This window comes from Zalophus californianus, chromosome 7 (genome assembly GCF_009762305.2).
Source record: "Zalophus californianus isolate mZalCal1 chromosome 7, mZalCal1.pri.v2, whole genome shotgun sequence".
In the NCBI taxonomy this organism is placed as follows: Eukaryota; Metazoa; Chordata; class Mammalia; order Carnivora; family Otariidae; genus Zalophus; species Zalophus californianus.
The window spans coordinates 144,812,862-144,831,891 of NC_045601.1; the positions used below are offsets into that span (position 1 = coordinate 144,812,862).

The 19,030-nt window shown below is 42.6% G+C and overlaps 1 long non-coding RNA gene, 4 other non-coding genes and 1 pseudogene across 6 annotated transcripts; 3 read left to right on the forward strand and 3 right to left on the reverse strand.

The window, feature by feature from the left end:
* The first annotated feature begins 333 nt into the window (after positions 1 to 333).
* TRNAR-UCU lies at positions 334 to 422 on the forward strand. Its single transcript is given in 2 exon segments — positions 334 to 370; positions 387 to 422. It is a non-coding gene; the product is annotated as a tRNA-Arg (tRNA).
* Positions 423 to 3,274: 2,852 nt separating this feature from the next.
* Positions 3,275 to 4,079, reverse strand: LOC113926886 (annotated as a pseudogene). Its single transcript, XR_004820191.1, has one exon. The product of XR_004820191.1 is annotated as a 60S ribosomal protein L7-like (transcript).
* A 5,583-nt stretch (positions 4,080 to 9,662) lies between these two features.
* TRNAL-CAA lies at positions 9,663 to 9,769 on the reverse strand. The gene is made up of 2 exons: positions 9,732 to 9,769; positions 9,663 to 9,708 (listed from the first exon to the last, which is right to left on the reverse strand). It is a non-coding gene; the product is annotated as a tRNA-Leu (tRNA).
* A 196-nt stretch (positions 9,770 to 9,965) lies between these two features.
* Positions 9,966 to 12,149, forward strand: LOC113926900. Its single transcript, XR_003521440.1, has 4 exons — positions 9,966 to 10,079; positions 10,201 to 10,330; positions 10,710 to 11,054; positions 11,998 to 12,149. It is a non-coding gene; the product is annotated as an uncharacterized LOC113926900 (long non-coding RNA).
* Positions 11,118 to 11,190, forward strand: TRNAK-UUU. The gene has a single exon. It is a non-coding gene; the product is annotated as a tRNA-Lys (tRNA).
* Positions 12,150 to 14,891: 2,742 nt separating the features above from the next.
* On the reverse strand, positions 14,892 to 14,963 carry TRNAD-GUC. The gene has a single exon. It is a non-coding gene; the product is annotated as a tRNA-Asp (tRNA).
* Between the last annotated feature and the right edge of the window lie 4,067 nt (positions 14,964 to 19,030).

Sequence of the window (19,030 nt, forward strand, 5' to 3'; positions counted from 1 at the left end):
TCTTCCGACGCCGCTCGCTGGGAGGTCCCCAAATTCCATTTTCGCGAAGCCCACGGTCGCGAGCGTGTGGGTGCATTGGCCAGATGAAATGAGTTGTGGTTTTTGATCCTTGATCAAACTCTTCCTTAACTTGCAGAGACAAAGGACAGTGGTCCCTGGGAGGATCAGAAACTCCCCGCGTCGGGTATTGTGTGTTCCCTGCATTGTCTTGTTTCTGTGTTTCTTGAACTTTCGCAGTGACCGGAGCAGTGTAAGTTTCCGGAAATGTATTGTAGTGATAACCAAATAAATAACCAACGACCTTAGGGCTCCAACCGAAGGCCGCACTTCACAGGCTCTGTGGCGCAATGGATAGCGCATTGGACTTCTAGTGCTGGCAGGAAGAGATTCAAAGGTTGCGGGTTCGAGTCCCGCCAGAGTCGTAAGTGTTTTGCCATCAAGTGGATTCCCTTCCAATAACGTCTCTGTTCCTGTAAGATGTGGACGTTTTGCCCACAGTCAGCTTCCTCACTTCGGTTTATTTCAACTCCTTCATAAACAATTCCATTTGTGTCTGCAGGGGTTCAACGACCAAACAGAGGGAAAGGGAGTGGACGCGCGCGTAGCGAAGGTTAAGTATTGAAATAAATACTAGTAATTATTTCTTCGTCATGAAAATTAATTTCCAAGTTGCTGTTTCCCCGACCTTGAGTGGAGGCTCGCCAGGCAGGCGTTCCACACGTGTCTGCAAGAATCCTGCAGCGGCCCCTGGAAACCCCCTGGGTCTTCCAGCAGGTGATGCTCAGCCCAAGTCCGCGCGCCCCTCCCGGCTCCGCCCCCAAAGCGCTAACGGGTAGTGCAGAGGTTTCAGCTCCGGAAACTTAACTAAAATTTAATTTGCTTGTAAATGAATGGTGGGTGAGATCAGTAAAAATTATTTCCCTCTCCCCTTTAATTGTAGAAATGGGGATAGAGCCAAAAAATAAGTCTTCTTTCCCTCCAGGAGCACTACTTCCTTAATTCGGCCCACTGCTGCCTAGTTTCAAGTATCCTTTCAGAAAGAAACAGAAGGACTACAGACGCACTGTATTTCCAGGAGTGCTTGCATCTGGCATCGTTCTATGTGCTATCAAGGGAGAATTGGTTGACCCCTACCTTTGCATGTTGAGCATGGGCTCATAAATCTTCCAATAAAGCCTTTTTCTTGAACCATATCATGTGGTATGGTGGGTTTTCTCCTCCTCAACTTGTACAACAATTTGGCAATGATGCACTCTTTCCCTGTGACCAGCTAGTGTAATGACTAACCTTTAAAATATCACCCACTATACACTCCTCATACCATATACAGCACATGTCTAGCAAGTCAGGCAACCGAATGAGGGGATGCTTTCACAGCCTCTCACCCCTATTTATTCTTGCATAGATTCTTCAGTAAATGAGAATGTCTCATTTCTATTCCATCACTATGGCTGCAAGTCCAATTTTGTCTAATATTAAATTTACACACGTGTGGATGATTTCTGTTTTCTCTATGCCAGTGCATGTTTTGTTTATCTAATGGTTATTTCATGTATTTTTTTTCTGGTTTTCTAATTTTTGTATAACAAGAGGACAACTCTCCTAGCTGTTAATCCTTCATGGGTGGAAGTAGAATTTTCATTAAAAAAAATAATGGACCACAGAGAACACCAATTATTTTCAACATTTCATAGTACTTTTGTTAGATTTTTAGATTATCTGATCTATATATGGGTCTGTTTAAGGACCCTCTTAATCAAATGATTGATTTCTTTTTATCTACATATTCTATTCCCTATATCATTTTTCTTCATAGGGAACCATTCTAATGTATTAAGTGTTCACATTTTCTTACTTTAAAACATGACATGTTTTCTTACAGAATACATAATAATATTTTGTGCATATCCTTTTTATATTACAAAAATTATACTTTGTATACATAGCATTTTACTTCTGACTTTTTCCCAAAACTATCATTATCTTATTTTTATGTCATTTAAATGCTGAGCAATACCTCATAGGGTGCATCTACCATAATTTACCTTTTTTTAATGCTTCCAAGAGGGTGTCCTCTTAATTCCTGATGCTACACGTGACTCTGCCCAAACATCCACATACACTTCCCTTCAGGGACTTGGACATAGCCCAAGTGACACAGAAGTTAGAGAACATGTTATACATATATCTTGATTGGGTTGATTGGTGCCAGATTGCCATCCAGGACGGATGCAACATTTTCAACAAAACTAAGTAGCCACAAAAACCTATCTGTGGCATTAATAAGCTTAGGAATCTAAGAGTTGTAAAGTGATGCCACATCGAGTTCGAATCTCCCATATAATCGCTGGCTCTGAGCACTTCCTGGTTTCAAGGTTGTTCATTCTTTCCTGCAAACTGTTAACCTTGATTGCCTGCTCCCTAACTGCATCTGCTGCTTTTAATTGAAGGTTTACAGGCCAGTCTCATGTATTGATACCTTATCAGTCTCAAATAATTGTCTTGTGATTTAGTAATATCATTTTTTTTATCTTTAGACCTGATAGGAATACCAGAGGCTACTCAGCTAATGTTACACTATTAACATCAAGATTAGACATCTTCAAAGATCAGCACAGGTACAGGACATATGACAGAAACTAGACCCAAAGCCACTGCCTAGATGCCCAGCTGGAAATTCACCTTTCTGTCTTCATGTCTCCCTCTGTGTGTATCCTCACCACCTTTATTTCCTTCTATATGCAAGAACATTGGCCCTTTATACTTATAAATTACTACAGAAGGTCCATCCGGAAGGTCCCCAGCTCCACGGCATGCAGTTGCTGGGTGCTGTCTTCCCCCTGGTGGCCCCTGATGGGTAAGCTCTCCACTTGCCAAATGGGGAGAGTCCTTCCAGGGCGCGTGTGTGAAAGAGTAGGGGAAATAATGCAGGGGGTGGGAAAAATCTTTCCTCAAGTGCCTTTTTTTTTTCAGCAACAGTATTTTTAGTTGTAAATCATGCAAAGGCCTATGAAATAGGTTTTCTTAGAACAGACCCATCTTGGCTAACTCAGTGGCACAATTCAAAAGTGAAAAATTAAGATATATTCTTGGTACAGAAGAGTCTTTAATAAACCCAAGGAATGTTTTCCACCAAGATACAAACTAGACCCTAGTTTTGCACGCAAAGGCTGATGACTTTTATCACACACCAAGATTTGCTTTAATAGTTAAGGGACAGCAGTCAGGCTAGCAAAAAGTCACCAGGACAACAAAACATTTCCATGAGAGTAGTCATTTATTAACTGGCCAGATTACAACAATAATCATGGCAGATACCTTAGTTCATCCTTCTAATAAGCCTATTGATCTGGTCTTCCCTGTTACCAGCATCTCCACCTTCTACAAAATGGGTGGTCTTTTTCTTCATTCCCCCTCGTGGAGAAGATAATTTGAAGGGCCATAAAAAGTTGTTTGCTTCTTTGAAACGTTTTCCAACAGTATAGATCTCGTGAATCAGATCCTCCATGCAGATGATGCCATATTTACCAAGAGATCGGGCAATCAATGTGTTATCTGTCAGGGCAATTCGCTTCTTGTTGATTTTGCCATAACCACGCTTGTAGATCAATTCATTCACCGACTTCAGATTTGGGTACCCCCATGCTATATAAGGTTCCACAATCCTTAGTATGTTAACTGAAGCCTTGTTGAGCTTAACAAAGGTGCCATTGAAGATCTGGCGAAGGCGAAGAAGCTGCAACACCTTTCGAACCTTTGGGCTCACACCATTGATACCTCTGATCCTGATGACAAATGCCAATTTGGGTTCCGCAGGTACGTAGAAGTTGCCAGCTTTTCTTGCCATCCTTGCCATTCGAATCTCAGTTCTGTACAGATATCTGCCTATATTCCTTGTGGTAATGCTTAGCTTTTTCATAGATAAGCTTCCTTCTTGCCTTTCGAAGCATCTTCTGAGCAAACTTCTTCCTCAGACGCTTGATCTTCAACTCTGCGAAATTCCTTCGCTTCTTCTTAAGGGTTTCTGGCACAGCAGGAATCTTCTTTTTCTTCTCTTCTGCACCCTCCATGGTTCCAGCCGGAAAAGAGGTCCTCAAGTGCCTTTTCAGTCCAGTTTCCCTGACCTCACTAGAATAGAATCCTATTTTGACCAGTTTAGGTTAATATGTGTAGATGAACTCCATTCCACAAACCACTAGGGAGCAAATATGGCCACTTTTCTGGTTTTGCCAAGCAGTTAGATTCACAAATGAAGGCGAGGGGTTTCTCTGTAGGACACGGGCCTGGACTGTTTAGATGATAGCAGGAGAAGAAAGGGAATCAGAAAACCAGATATCAGGGAGAATTGGGGCTTGAATTATCTTTGGGAACCTGTGGGGGGAGAAGTTGACTCTGTCAGTGTCCAAGTTGGAAGTGTCACTCTTAGCCCTACAGCATGTACACAGAGCTGTTCCTGGAACCCAGGACTTCTGACTCAGAGCTTTGAAGCAAATACAGATGGATAAGCGGCTAGACAGAGTGCTGGTGCTAATAAAAATGCGGTCACAAGGCAGACATGACAATGTGCCTGCACATCCTAGGGTCTAAAGATAAGCAGTCACAGAGAGGACATCCACAAGAAATTTGGCCTGTCACACTGAGAAAAAAAAAATTGCTTGGCTTAGTTTTGGGGAGTTGGTCCTATTAATGCCACGGTTCTGGGCCATAACTTTATCTTACACCACTCTCATGCACTCCTTTGGAAACTAAAATTATGAGGAAAAGTGATTGATAGGAGAAAGTTCTGGTGACACTTTCCTGCAGGAAAGGGTGAGGTAACTGGATTTGAATCCACTGTGGAAGAGATGGCCCCAGCTTCCGCTCTAGGATAGCAACACATAGTCCACACTTCCATGGCAGAAAATAGGAAAAAGAACAGGATTCTCTTGGAGAGGAGCAGTACCCTGCAGAATTTAGCGGGAAACCACAAAGGGGTAAAGGATGGCTTCCCAAGAAGTTCAGTCAGCATCTCCTCAGTTTGGACAGGGCACAGGTGCCCTAGGCTCTGGAACCTTGGTCTAATGTCCCTATAACACCTCCGCACTTGGGGAGAAATCGTTGTTTTTTCCCCTTAACACACGTGACGTGTTAATACCCTGTATTTGCAGAATCTCACTTAAAACCTTACCTACTCTCATCCTTAGGGCATCCTGTCTCTCAGAAGTTCTACTTCAGAGCAGTGCAAATTCATTTACAATGAAATAAGCTAAAATTATGCATTTGGAAGCCAAGAGGTGAATATGGCTGGTTTGGCACCTGGCACAAGGGAAGGACATAAAAACTGACTCTGGTCTTGGATGTAAACAAAGACTTTGATGAAGAAAGGTGCCTAAGTTTGGACTCTGATAACTAAAAGATCAATAATAATAAAGAGGACCAACAGAATATTAGATCTACACAGATTTGAAGAAGACACCACAAATATCTGAACAAGTTTTAGTGACCACTCTCTCTTGGCAAGAAAGGAGCTTCTCTGGAAGGATAGAGAAAGTTGGTGAGAATAAGAAATAAAGCTGGAGAAAATGGTTTTGCCTAAAAAAGGATTTAATAAAAAAGTTTTGAAATGGCTTTGCCCAATTCTATCTGCAATAGTGGACTGTTACTGACCTAAAAAAAATCCACAGAGATAGCCATAAAGTGGTTATTTTGGGCTCTATTTGCTGACCCATCATCCATAGAGTAAGTGGCCAAAACACTCCAAAAAATAAATCCTTCAGTTTCCAATATAAAGTGAAATAACCCACTTTTTAAAAACAAACAAACATAAAAAACCATAAAAAACAAATAAGCATGAAAAACAATATTATATTATAATCATCAAACTTGCTAAGAGACCAGAATTTAATTTTTCCAACTACTAAAAAGAAATGAAAATTATTTAACTGATAAAAGTACTAATTTGTCACTACAATAGCAATCATATTATACTACGTAAATGCATCAAATCTTTAAAATCTTTTTAAAAAAGATTTTTTATTTATTCATTTTGAGAGAGACAGCAAGAGCAGGGGAGAGGGGCAGAGGTAGAGAGAGAGGCAGGTTCCCTGCTGAGCATCCCCCCCCAATGCAGGGCTCGATCCCAGGACCCTGAGATCATGACCTGAGTTGAAGACAGACGCTTAACCAACTGAGCCACCGAGGTGCCACTAAAAAACTTTTGAGGAGCATCTACTATATGCTAATCTCTAATTTACATTTTAAATATATAGTAACTGAAATTTACTATAGTGAAAGAAATATAGTCACTGCTTACAATCTTGACTTGACTTTCAATTGTATCATTTTTGTGTTTGGAGGCATGATAGTACATTTCATACAAAATTATAGTTAGATAACTAAACAAAGGTCCAACTGACAAGAAGCAGTCCAACCCTGGTTTGGCTCTGATGTGTAGCAGTCTGACTATGTGTGAGGGAATGAAAATATTCAAGGTAGATCCTCTCTAAATAAGTAAATAAATAAATAATCACTGATAAACTTACAAGATCAGAAGTTAAAAAACAATAAAATAAAAAACGTTATTGTAGATGGGACTTGGTGAAACCAATCACTTGCTACATTGCCTAGCACACGTCATTGATACTGCCTCCAAGCTTCTCAGCGTCTTTCATTTAAAATGCATATTTTATAAACAGCCAGCGACTGGATCTTCTCCTTTTTCCAATGTGACAGTTTCTTGATTTCAAGATGGGATTTAAACATGATGAGGTATTTCAGAGGATGTTGTAGAAATATTTCTGGTACCTGCTGAATATGAGACCATGTTCTATGTCCGTCTCTCGTGATATTTAGCTGTGATACCCTGTAAGAAGGTGGAGACTGGGACTGGAGGCAACATTCTCAGATTCATGGTATTTAGTCATTGATTCGTAGGTAGAAAGTCAATGGACTCCCAGGGGAGTTTATCTCACTGTTATTAAGGCCAAAATTAATACTGTCGGCTAAGAAAATTTAAGAATTTCTGAAAGTTTGGCAAGCTTATATTTGATATTTTCATTTTTTCTTTCTGTCTTACCCGAAGAACAAAGATGATGCGGGCAATGGAGAATTTGAGTAAGCATTAATATCCCGCGAAGCTTTTTAGTAACAGTTCTGGGTAATAGAGTATACATCACCAAATGAGTAATGCAGTTTTCACCAGGTGGGGAGGGTGAGTCAAACAACAGTTTCGCTAGGGCTAAAACTGGGCTTTTCAACAAGAGAATGCTTTGATCCATATGAAAATTGTTTTATATGCATTTTGTAAACATTTTATATGCACAAATACACATTTTTATATACACTGTTTTTGTAAATATTTTTATATCTGTGTTTGGTACAATGGCATCAAATTAATTTTAGAATGTGTAAAGAACGGGTGTTGAGGCTTGACTCTCATGTCTTTACAGTTTTGAGGGGATTACAGTGTAGGCAGGTCGGATGAGCATCAGAAACATCCTTGGCTTCACCTTTAATACTTTCTTACCAATCCTCATTTAAGATTGTAGTCAACTTATCTTTGGCGTAGTAAGTAGTAAGACCTTACCTCCAGCTAGTGTATTAAGTTAATCAGCACTAGCAGAATGGAAGACAGAGGGGTCCCTTCTGGTAGTATAACAAATCATTTGTGGAGTTAAAGATTATCCTGTGAGTAGAAACATACCATAAACACTGAGGATGTTGGCAAATCTCCAGGAGCTCTGTTTTACATCATAAAGTATACTATCATTGTCCTTGATTGACCATCACTTTATAGACAATTTTTACACCTATCTTTATGCCTGAACATGAATATGTTTTCTGTAAGCTGAGAAGTAAAAGATCATTGAAATGTATTTATATTAATTTATTTTATTTTATTGTTATGAATTGAATTGTGCTCCCCCATTCATATGTTGGAGTCCTAATCTCCAGTACCTCAGAATGTGGCCTTATTTGGAAATAGGGTCTTTCCTTGAAGGTGTAATTAATTAGGTTAAGATCAGGTCATTAGGATGACCCCTAATCCAATACGACTGGTGTCTGTTTGAAAGGGGGAAATTTGGACACAGAGACATATATGCATAGAGGGAAGATAATATGAAGAGATAGAGAGAAATAATCATGTTATTCTCATGGTATCTACGAGCCAAGGAGGAAAATCTGGAACAGATCTTTCCCTCACAGCCCACAGAAGGAACCAACCCTGCCAACATCTTGATTTTGGAAGCCTCCAGAACTGTGAAATAAACTTCTGTTCATAAGCCACCCAGTTTGCTTTGTTACAGCAATCCTAGCAAACTAATATGTTTATACATAATTAACCTAGGAAGATTGTTCTCTTTTGAGTTTCAGTCTTTTTTTTTTAATCCTAAACTTGGTAAATAAAATAACTCTCACAACATTTCTGAGTTAAAGTCTGAAAAATATCAAAGCCAACCTAATTATTTCTATTATTCTTCCTTTTTATAAAGTGGAAGAACACATCTTTGTGTTATTTGGAAGCCATTCTAGGAGACTTAAAGAATTCTGGTGTAAAAGACATCTTCGTGGTTTTTACTATTCTGAATTTAGAGCCTATACTTGGGAAAATCAAGTCAAGATGAATTGTCATGAGAGACAAAACATGAACACAAGTCAGAATTTTGTAAAAACAAGGCATGTTAAATAGATAACATGTAAAAACCACAGCACTAATAACAGTGATTATCAGAAACTTAAAAATAAGTAAATTTTCTCAAAATTGTTTAAAAATATACCAGGAGGACAAAGAGGTAACAGAATATTTGGGCAATTAAAAAGAACTTTGGTTAACTTGGCACAAATAACTTGGTAATTTTGCAGAAAAACATTTCTAATTTTGCTCTTTTGCACATATTTTCATACCAGGATTTGTATGTCATTTTCCTGTAAATAAATTAATTAAAAACCACTGTCTCAGACTTTTTAAATCATTAGCACACTGTTTTTTAAATGAATCTTACTACATCTCTAGATGCACGCATTTAAATAGACACAAATACAGAATCAGATGTGTCTCCAGACATTGCCAAGTGTCCATGGAGGGTAGGACGGGGTGCAAAATCACCCCCGGTTGAGAACCACTGTTCTAACCCTTTTGCCTCTCGACGAGTTCGTGACACAGAATAGATCACATCCAAACGCTTCACTCCACAGCCCACGCCCTCAGGCTGGCAGAGAGAAATGTTGGGGAGAAGGTGCGAAGGAAGGGGAAGAGGGAGGTCGGTAGGAAAAAAAAAAGAGGACCAGGCAGGACAATGGAGAGGGAGGCACACGCAGGAGGAGGGCGGGAGAATGCTCGAAACACCTGCCCCTGATTCTCACAGAACAGGTTAAATGCTGGAAACAGGAACTTAGAACCCTCACCTCATCTCTATTGTAAGACCTACATTTTAATACTGACACATTGCTGCTATTCCGTAGAGACTTTTATGAACATCACAAATACCGAGGGAAGAGAGAAAGGAGGGAGGGAGGGCAGGCAAAGGAGAAAGACAACTAACCAGCACCGGCTTGAGAAGGGTGAAGCGCGGGTAGTAAAAGGGAGGAAGGATAAGCTTCGGTGTTGCTGCCTAAAAAGGAAGTTGTGATTTAATTTTAAAAAGTTGCAGAATGTGGACACGGCAAGGATAAAAACACCAGCGTGTCAGAAGTGGGATTCGAACCCACGCCCCCGTGCGGAGACCAGAAACCCCGAGCGCGGGAAGCGAGCGCTTGAGTCTGGCGCCTTAGACCCCTCGGCCATCCTGACGCACCGACGCCGCGCGCGCTGCCCTTCGGTGCCGTGATCCGCCGCTCGGGGGAGCACCCGCGGCCCCCTGCGCGCTCTGAGCTGCGCCCGGCCCCGCGCGGGGGCGAGCGAGCCGGTCTGCGGGAAGCCGGGGGCTGACGCGGTGGCGCCGGGGGAGGCGCGCAGAGCGCGAGCGGGGCTGTGAGGTGCGGAGCGCGCACAGGCAAGGAGGGGGCGGCGGGGAGGGGCTTACACGCCCCTCTAACCCCCCGGTCGAAAGTACTGGAACTGCCCTTGCAAGAGGAAGCTGGCGGGCTGCTTTATGTTTTAGGTTAAGTCCAAATGACTAAATGTTTTCTCCCCCGGGTTTATGTTTGTCACAGCGTTTGTAATTCCCGAGATTCTGTGTAATTTACGTAATAAAATAACACTTGCACATTATTTCGTGGTAGGTGGCATCGTGGGTACCGCATGAAGTTTATGCATTATTTTCTTCGCATTTGGTCAGAACTGCATTTGTCTTCATGAATAGAAAAACCAATGAAGAACGTCTTAAATGATAAAATAATGACTGGCTCACAAGTAAGTAGTCCTGGGTTAGACAGGGCAGGGCGGGTACAGCTCCCCCAGGAAGTGGGCGCCGCGGCCGCCTTTGGGGTAGGATTTTGTCCCCAGGCTCTCTCTCTACAGGTGCTCAAAAAATGTTTCATCAGCCACGAGCACTATTTCCTCAACTGCCGGCCATTCGTGTCTTGGAACGAGTTGGGGCTCACGATGAAACGTGGAGGACAAAGCTAGAGGCGGCCTTGCATTTCCCCCCGCAGCCCTAAGGACCCCAGACATCCCATTTCTGAAACCACCGGGAAAATACCGAAGGGGACAACCGGACTTAATTCCCCGGCCCGTGTCAAGGTTATAACCTTCCTCTCCTGTCTCCATCTTCTCTTTCATTCTCTTGAAGATGCTCCTCGATTACTGCACAATCGTTCCTAAAAGTGGTCACCTCGTCCCGGTTTCCCCCACGGGTTGGTGAGGGAGCCTGAGCCTCGGCTCTTCAAACATCTGCGGATTAAATACTGTCCCCGAGGGTCCTTCTGCCCAAACCCGCGAATCACCTTCGGCAATGACTGACTCTAGGAAGACGCTTCGTTCTCCCGGGAGTTGTGCGCATGAACCGGCTGTTGGATGAATGTACAGTGTGGCCGTTACCTGATCTGCTTAAGAATTCGATGACCCGGGTAATGGAGCCACACTTTTGGAAGGTCCTCGAAGTTCCTGAAACCTTGGATCACTCCAGCCCTTCCTGGTAATCCAGATTGTTTTATGGAATTTAGTTATTTATAAAATAAATTAACCACTTTCGCTAAGAGCCTGGGTAGCTCAGTTGGTAGAGCATCAGACTTTTAATCTGAGGGTCCAGGGTTCAAGTCCCTGTTCAGGCATCATGTGTACATTTTAGTTCAGCCACGTGCGAAAGAGGGACCCTACATGTCGCCCAAATGAACTCAACTTCTTTACAGACTTTCAGGCCTAATCTTAGCTTCATGTAATTATACCTTCTAAGAACAAACTAAACAGGTCCTAGACTTTGCAAGGGAATTTGGAATTGTGGGTGATAGAAAGAAAGACAAGAACAATAAAAAACTTGTCACAGAATTACTATGAATTCTGCCCTTTTAAAATTCCCTGTCATTCTGTGGGGGTGACTCCCTGGAAGGTGGGGTGCAGTTTGATTAGATCCTACTAGAACATAAACTGAGAGCGGTGATTTCTGGGGTTCCCCAGCTCTTTCACCTGATGGTAGTACTACAAGTCTTGCCCACTCTGCAAAACGTAGTTGGTGAACAAAAATACAAACACATTTTGAGATTGTGTTCGCCATCCACCTTGTGTGTTCATTAAATAGCTACCCTTCTTGGGGCGCCTGGCTGGCTCAGTCGGTAGAGCCTGTGACTCTGGATATTAGGGTTGTGAATTCGAGTCCCACGTTGGGTGTAGCGATTACTTAAAAATAAAATCGTAAAAAGAAAAAGCTACTCTCCTTCTGAGATTTAAATATGCTGTAAAAGCTCTTGAAACGAGGTTCTTTGCATTTGTTCTGTGTCCAGCACTATATAGACTTTTGTAAGATTTTAACTGCACTTTGGACAAAAAGTCAAGGTTTTCACCTGGTGGGTACTGTGTGTGCAAAGCAAGATTGCCTCTGCCTCATCATTGTTTTCTTCATTTCCACTGTCATATATCTGCAGGAGAAGAACACCATGTCTGAAAAGTTGTGGGGGTTTTCCCCTGCCTTAAAATGGACCTCAGAAATCCTCCACCAGACAGAGCAGCAGAATCCTCTGTATCTAGATGTGCCTGACGTAAAAATGTCAAATAGCTCCTCAACAGAAACACATATTAAAAGATCAAAAGTTTGCTGTTTGTTCTCCAGATCGAATTTCTCGCCTGCCCTTCAGTACTTAACTCAGTCAGTGAAAGGATGAGATCTCCCAGATGAGCTGAAGGAATCTACAGCTTCAACATCTCCCAAAAGTGTGGATCAATTACCTAGGGTCTCGGACTGGTGCCAGAGCCTTTATCACTGAGCAGATCATTTAACCTCCACATTGTACATTTGCTAAACGGAGGATTTATGCACACAACTGCATGGGAAATGAAGGAGAAAAGTTGAGCTCAAACAAGAGCAGGTTCCATTTCGGAGTGTTTTCACTGGAGTCAGTCAGGGATTGCAGAAAGCGGGTAGGTGGGCAGAGCAGGGGCCCAGGGACATCATTATTCTTACAGGGCACGAAGAGCAGGACATGAGGTTCCTTTATGAATCTGAGGAGAGATGAGTCCAATGACTGGAGCTCATTTAATTATTCAGGAAAGTGAAAGATAGGGAGAGAGAGCTGAAGGTCAAAATTACAAAGCAGGGCATATGAGTCTGTTTCCCCCTTTGGAGTTTTCCCTGCACTTTCATAATTGGGATTTTGCAGGTTGTTTAGAGTCAGAAAAAAAAGGGATGTGGTGCACACTTCAGAGGCCTTCTTCAACTGGAAAAGACCGTTTCCCTCAGAACCCACTTCTCACTTCTCAGTAGGTGTTTCCGCTGCTCATTCCCCCTCCTTCCTTCTCTCTACCGTTCCCCAGTCCCCTCTCCTCCTTTTTCCCTCTTCTCTCTTCTCTGCTTCCCTCTCTGTTATCCCTCATCTGCCACCTAAAGTCTCTAAAGGCAAAGTGGAGCAGAATTAAAACACGTTATCCCCGCTGCACCCTTTGGCATTCTGTGGTGACTCTATGATTTGGAGGAGAAACACGAAGTTACTTTTGTTGTTATATGATGGGTAGATAGGTACATGACGATCTAGGCTAGATAACTAGGGGTTTTTTAAAAATGCTATACAAATAGTTTAGATTTTATATTAAATACAATAAACATTTGAATATGTTAGTAACATAATCAGAATAACCAATGACAGAGAAATGACTAATGGCTCCCAAACTTTGAGGCCCACTGAGATCACCTGGGAATTTCCAACACCTATTGGAGGCTGGCTCCCACCTCCAGACATTCTACTTTAATTGGCTTGGGTGCCACCCTCCATCAGGGATTTTAGAAGCTTCTAGGTGATTCTAACGTACAGCAACATTCTAATGTACATTGAGAGTTTTCCCAAGGGTGGTTGGTTCCTGTACCACCAACATCTCCATAACTGGAGATCTTGCTAGAAATACAGAATGTCCAGACACACACTGTATCTACTAGGGGAGAATGTGCATTTGACAAAAATACCCAGGTAATCCCGAAGCGCTTAAAGTGGGAGAAATACTGGCTTACAACACCTGTCTCTGCTAATACTTCCATGTTTACTCAGTTTGAAACACTATATAACAACTTATGTCAAGGTTCACCTGTGTCAAAAAAAATTGTCAAAGTTTTGGAAATGGACAAGAGAAAAGTATTGGGTGTCCTTTCAGGGAAGTTTTGGACATTGTCTGATAGGCTTTTGGAAATTATTTGGTTCTGAGTGTGCACCTTTAACTGAATTCCTTTTTACTAAACTATTCTTGAGTTTTGTATGGTACAAGTTGACTTGCAATGCAAGTGATATTTGTCCACAGCAATTCAAGTAAATGTGGCCCAACAAAAAAAGATAATTTCAAGTATTATTGTCCTATAGATTGCTAACCAGTTCCCATTAATGACTCATTTATTAATATCTCCTGAAGACTCTTGGGGTAGACGTTGTTATCCTAAATGTACAGGTGCAGAGAGGGGACTGGGGGGCACAGCACCCTAAGACGTCACCCACTATGTAAGCGATGCAGCCTCAATTCAAACACAGCTATCCTTGATTCAAGGTGCTTACGGTTTCCGCTACTTTCCCAAAAAACAGGTTGAGCTGCTTCATTTTCTTGTCAGCTCTACCGAAGCTCGTCCTTTCCCGCCGCTTCAGTTCGGAGGCAAATCTGAATGGCTACATCGTGCAGACTTTTTAAAAACTCTATCTTTCCTGAAAGCGATTTTGATCAATATTGCCTAGAGCTTTGACCGCAACGATAGGGAAATCGTAGAGCCGGGTAGTCTCTGCGGGCGGCGTTCTGGCTGCAGGGAGTCAGGGGTTCAAGTCCCACGACTGACACACCTGCCATTCAACGGTGCGCGACCTCCCGAGGTTTCTTCTTGCTCCCGCCCCTTCGCCTCCACCCTGCTCGGTCCCCGAGCGCCCGCCCTGCCCAATGCGCCGCGTCCCGCGCCCCGGGTGCTCCAGGGCACCGCCCTCGGTCTCCTTACCTGTCCCGGCAGGTGTCCGTCCCTGCCGGCCGCAAGCACGTCCTCCCGCAGCCCCGCCCGGCTGCAGCGCCTGGACACACCGCCGCGGGGAGACACGACACGCCCCCCCCCCCCCGCGCGCACCCCCGACAGTCTGCAGATCGGTTCCCGGCGCAACATCCCGCACAGTTTCCAGGGCGCAGTTTGAACCCGAGCGGGAAAGCGGCCGCGGATGCCCTGCCAAGGCCGGCGGTAAACCAACGCGCGGGAATTCGCCTTAAAACTGGAGATGGAATCCGAGCAGGAAGACCTCGTTTCCAGGGAGCCACCCCGGGAAAGTTTGTTAACTCTGAAAAGGGCGGAGGCAAAAGGAGCGGCTGCTCCCTCCCCGTCGGGGAATCGAACCCCGGTCTCCCGCGTGACAGGCGGGGATACTCACCACTATACTAACGAGGAGGACGTGCTCCCACTTGCAAAGTCTTGATTACAGAGGATTCACACGGTGGGTTCTGGCCTTTCTTTCCTGTGCACGGAATTCCTGGGACATTCACCCATCTCTACAAGAGTCATCTGTTACAAAATTCTATAAAACAGATTTCGCAATGTGACTTCGAAAATCTAAAAACGACAGCCCACCAAAGATTAGACATTGCTGCATATGGTTTTATCACTCATAGCAAAGAAATGTTCCTTAACAGCAAGAAATGCATTAAACATTTTCAAAAAGCCTTCCCCCCACCCCCAAAATAACTTTCCTCCTTCTTCGCTTCAAGTTTATTCCTTATTTTAGATTTGCCTCAAAGGTCACCTTCCCCTGGGACATTTTCTCGGATCACTCTGAGTTAGATGTACTGCCTCTTTTTCGGTTTGCCACAGTAAGAATCGCAGGTGTTATGTATGAATTTCTACATGGAGTACAAGTAAGAGCTTACTCTCAAAATCTATATCTTAGATTTCCCAGCGTTGGCATTAAATGAGTTCTTATTTTTGCATAGCCTTTTAGTTGTGGAAATCCCACTATTAGGAATATTCCTCAGTGAAATTCCAGCTCAGTTAGTTCCACAGGGGGCTTCATAGGAGATAGTCATTGTAGCAACTCAAGGTAGCAAAGAATTGAAGACATACTGGAGGTCAATTACTGAAATGAATGTGTATCCTGAGAGAACAACAATACGTTTCCTACCGCTTCAGAACAAATCACTACAAACCCTAGAAATGTGTGATCTCTCAGTTCTGGAGACGAGCAGTCAGAGATCAAGATGTCAGGGGCAGGGCTGTCTCTGAAGGCTGTAGGGAAGACGCTTTCTTGGCTTCTTCCCAGCTTCTTGTGGCTCTGGGCAGTGCTCCCGGCTCCTTGGCCTATACCCATCCCAATCTCTGCCTCTGTCTGTCTCTGTGTGTCCTTAACAAAGACACCAGCCACTGGATTTAGGATCCACTGTAATTTAATTTAACTAATCTTAATTTAACTCATTACATCTGCAAAAACCTTTTTCCAAGTAAGGTCACATTCTGAGGTTCTGGATAGACTTTCCAAGGGATGCTATTTAGCCCCCTACAAATAAAAATAGAAGATAAACTGTTTATGCATAAACTTAGTTGACTGCACCAAAATATGCACCAAGAGCTGGAAATGTGCTGATTAAAACTGGTGGTGGCTGAAAGAGCAGGGAGCTGGGAGGGAGGAATATATAGTGCTATGTTATTGTTGCTCGGACGAAAAAGCAGAAGAGATTGTCTAAAGAAAGAGGAGAACAAAGCTCTTAAATGACACGATGAGGACCATAACTAACAGTTAAAAATACAAACTTTCTAAAAATATTAAAAAAGGTAAAATGACAAAATACCCTATTTTCAAAAGAGACATTAAAGACCTAAATAAATGGAGAAGTATATAATTTTATGGATGGGGGACTTAATATCTCAATGATATCATTTCTTCCTAATTTGATCTATGAACTCAATGTAATTCCAATATAAATTCCAACAGTGTTTTCCAAGAACTTGATAAAATTTCCAAGACCTTGTTGTAAAATTCTATGTAAGTGTATAGGGCCTATAATATCAAGGACACTTTTACTAAAAATAAGGGGAGGATTGCCAACAAGCTTACAGAACTTATTAGACACTCCAGGAATTAAAATATTTCAATACAGGCACTGGCATTGAACCTCAAATTGATTAAATAGGACAGAGAGCTCAGAAGAGATTGTGTGTTTATATGGTTTGGTATATGGACAGTGGTGGTATGCCAGTGCAGGGGAGAGTCCAAGCTATTTAATAAGTGGAGCTAGGAAAAAATATTGTATTCCCATGGATGGAAATATGAAATTGGATAAAGATTAACACTAGAAAGATCAAGGATATAAATGTCAAAAACAAAATTTAAAACTCTCGGTAGCATGTATATGAATCAATCAGGAACTTGTTTATACTGTCCTGGGTAACGATGTGGAGAAATTTAATATAGTAAACTGGCTACATTAATGATAGAAGAACTGATGTGATCAATGGGACAGAGACTATCTACATGGAAAGCCACCAAACGTTCAAAGGCCAGGTTACCTGGGAGAACTTGAAACCACAGCAGATGTGCCTTGAAGGCATTTGATGCTTTGAGGAGGTGCAGCTAGGGCCAAGCGGGGGTTTGTAAAGCCTGCTTCCACTCTTGCTTCTCTCCTCTCATCTCCATCCAGTGCTGAACACTGATTTAAACCCAACCAGAAGCCACCCGACCGAGCAAGTTGGGGAACGCGGCTTCCATGGTCCAGCATCTCTGTGTTGTAGAGCACCAAGGAGCATGGGATGTGAATCACTCTGAGCACAGACGTGGGAGGGCTGCCCCTTTTGCTACTCATCATCCAATCTCAGCATTTTCCTAAAATTTAACTTACATTCAAAAAGTTAATGCTCTGTACACATGAAGATATCCTCAAAAGCTTCCAAGAAAGAAAAGCAAAGTACCATCATACCTTTGGAAAGAGAGGGGAATTGGAATTAGACCCCAGATCTAATCACACTAGCCCCGGTTCACTGAGAACTGAAACCAAGGAGACTATGCAGCTACTGCAAAAGATGGTGTCCAGAGTAGAAAGAGGGGTGGAAGTTACCTGGCTACTCTATCCCTTTTGTGCTCTAATCTCCCATCAGTGCATTTTATTCACTAAACTAAACTGCAGTCAGGTGGGAAGTTGGTTTGGGAAATACAGCCTGAGGAATGGAGCCCTCTTGATCCCAAATTAGCAGAAAGAGGAGGGCTATCTCGTGAGAACGTGTATTGGAACAGCAACGACTGGGAGAGACCGGTTAAATACGACACAGAAACGCCGCAAGGTTCAAGAATGGGTTTGCGTGAATGAAATGAAGTTTCTTTTAACCAAATTATCGCTTAAAATGAAAACACAAGTTACACTGAGAAAGGTTAATTGCAATTCAAATGAATGATTGAATGGAATTGCAAGAAACTGATGAGAAAAAGAAAAAAATGTATCAAGAACTCCCACACATGAAAGAGCCAAGCACATCAACCCAATAGAAAAATGGGCAGTCACATAAATAAATAAACTGGAATTCAGGAGAAAATTCAAATGTATAAATCCAAACATACGTAGAGATGTTCAATGTCATCGTGATACAAAAATGGAAGCCATTCTGCCATAAACTTACTTCCACTTGATAGGATAAAAATGTAATGTACAAAAATAACAACAGCTGGAGAGGATTCGAGTAAACAATATCCCTTTATACATTGCCCAAAGACACCATGGTGGTTAATTTCACGTGTTACTTTGCCTGGATCACAGGGTACCCAGATATTTGGCTGAACATTGTTTCTAGGTGTGTCTGTAAGGGTGTTTCTGGGTGAAATTAGCACTTGAATGAGTGGATTCACTGAAGCCTTTTGCCCTCCACAATGTGGATGAGCATCATTCAAGCCCTTGAGAGTCTCGAGAGAACAAAAAGGCAGAGAAAGAATTCAGCCCCTCCTGCCTGATTGCTCAAGTTGGAAACACAGATTTTCTTCTGCCTTTGGCACTCCTGGTTCTCAGGCCCTTGGACTCGGGTTGAATTACATGGAGCAGAATGTTATGGACTGAATGCGTACCCCCAAATTCATATGTTGAAATCTTGATCTCCAATGTGATGGTATTAGGAAGTGGGTCCTTTGAGGTGATTAGGTCATGAGGTAGTCCCCACTGAATAGAATTAGTGCCCTTTAAAGGAGACCCCAAAGAGCTCTCCTGACCTTCCAACCCATGAGGACTCAGTGAGAAGACAGTGGTTTAGGAACCAGGACGCTCTCAGCGAACAGCTGAAGCTGTCAGCGCCTTGATCTCAGACGTCCCAGCCTCTAAAACTGAGAAAGAAATTTCTGTTGTTTATAAGCCACCAAGTCTATGGTCATTTGTCATGGTGGCCCCAGCGGACTAAGACAGGGGCACACATTTTTACAGCTTTGGAAAAACAGTTTGTTATAACCTCACATAGTTAAAACATTTACATAACCTTACAAATCAACAATT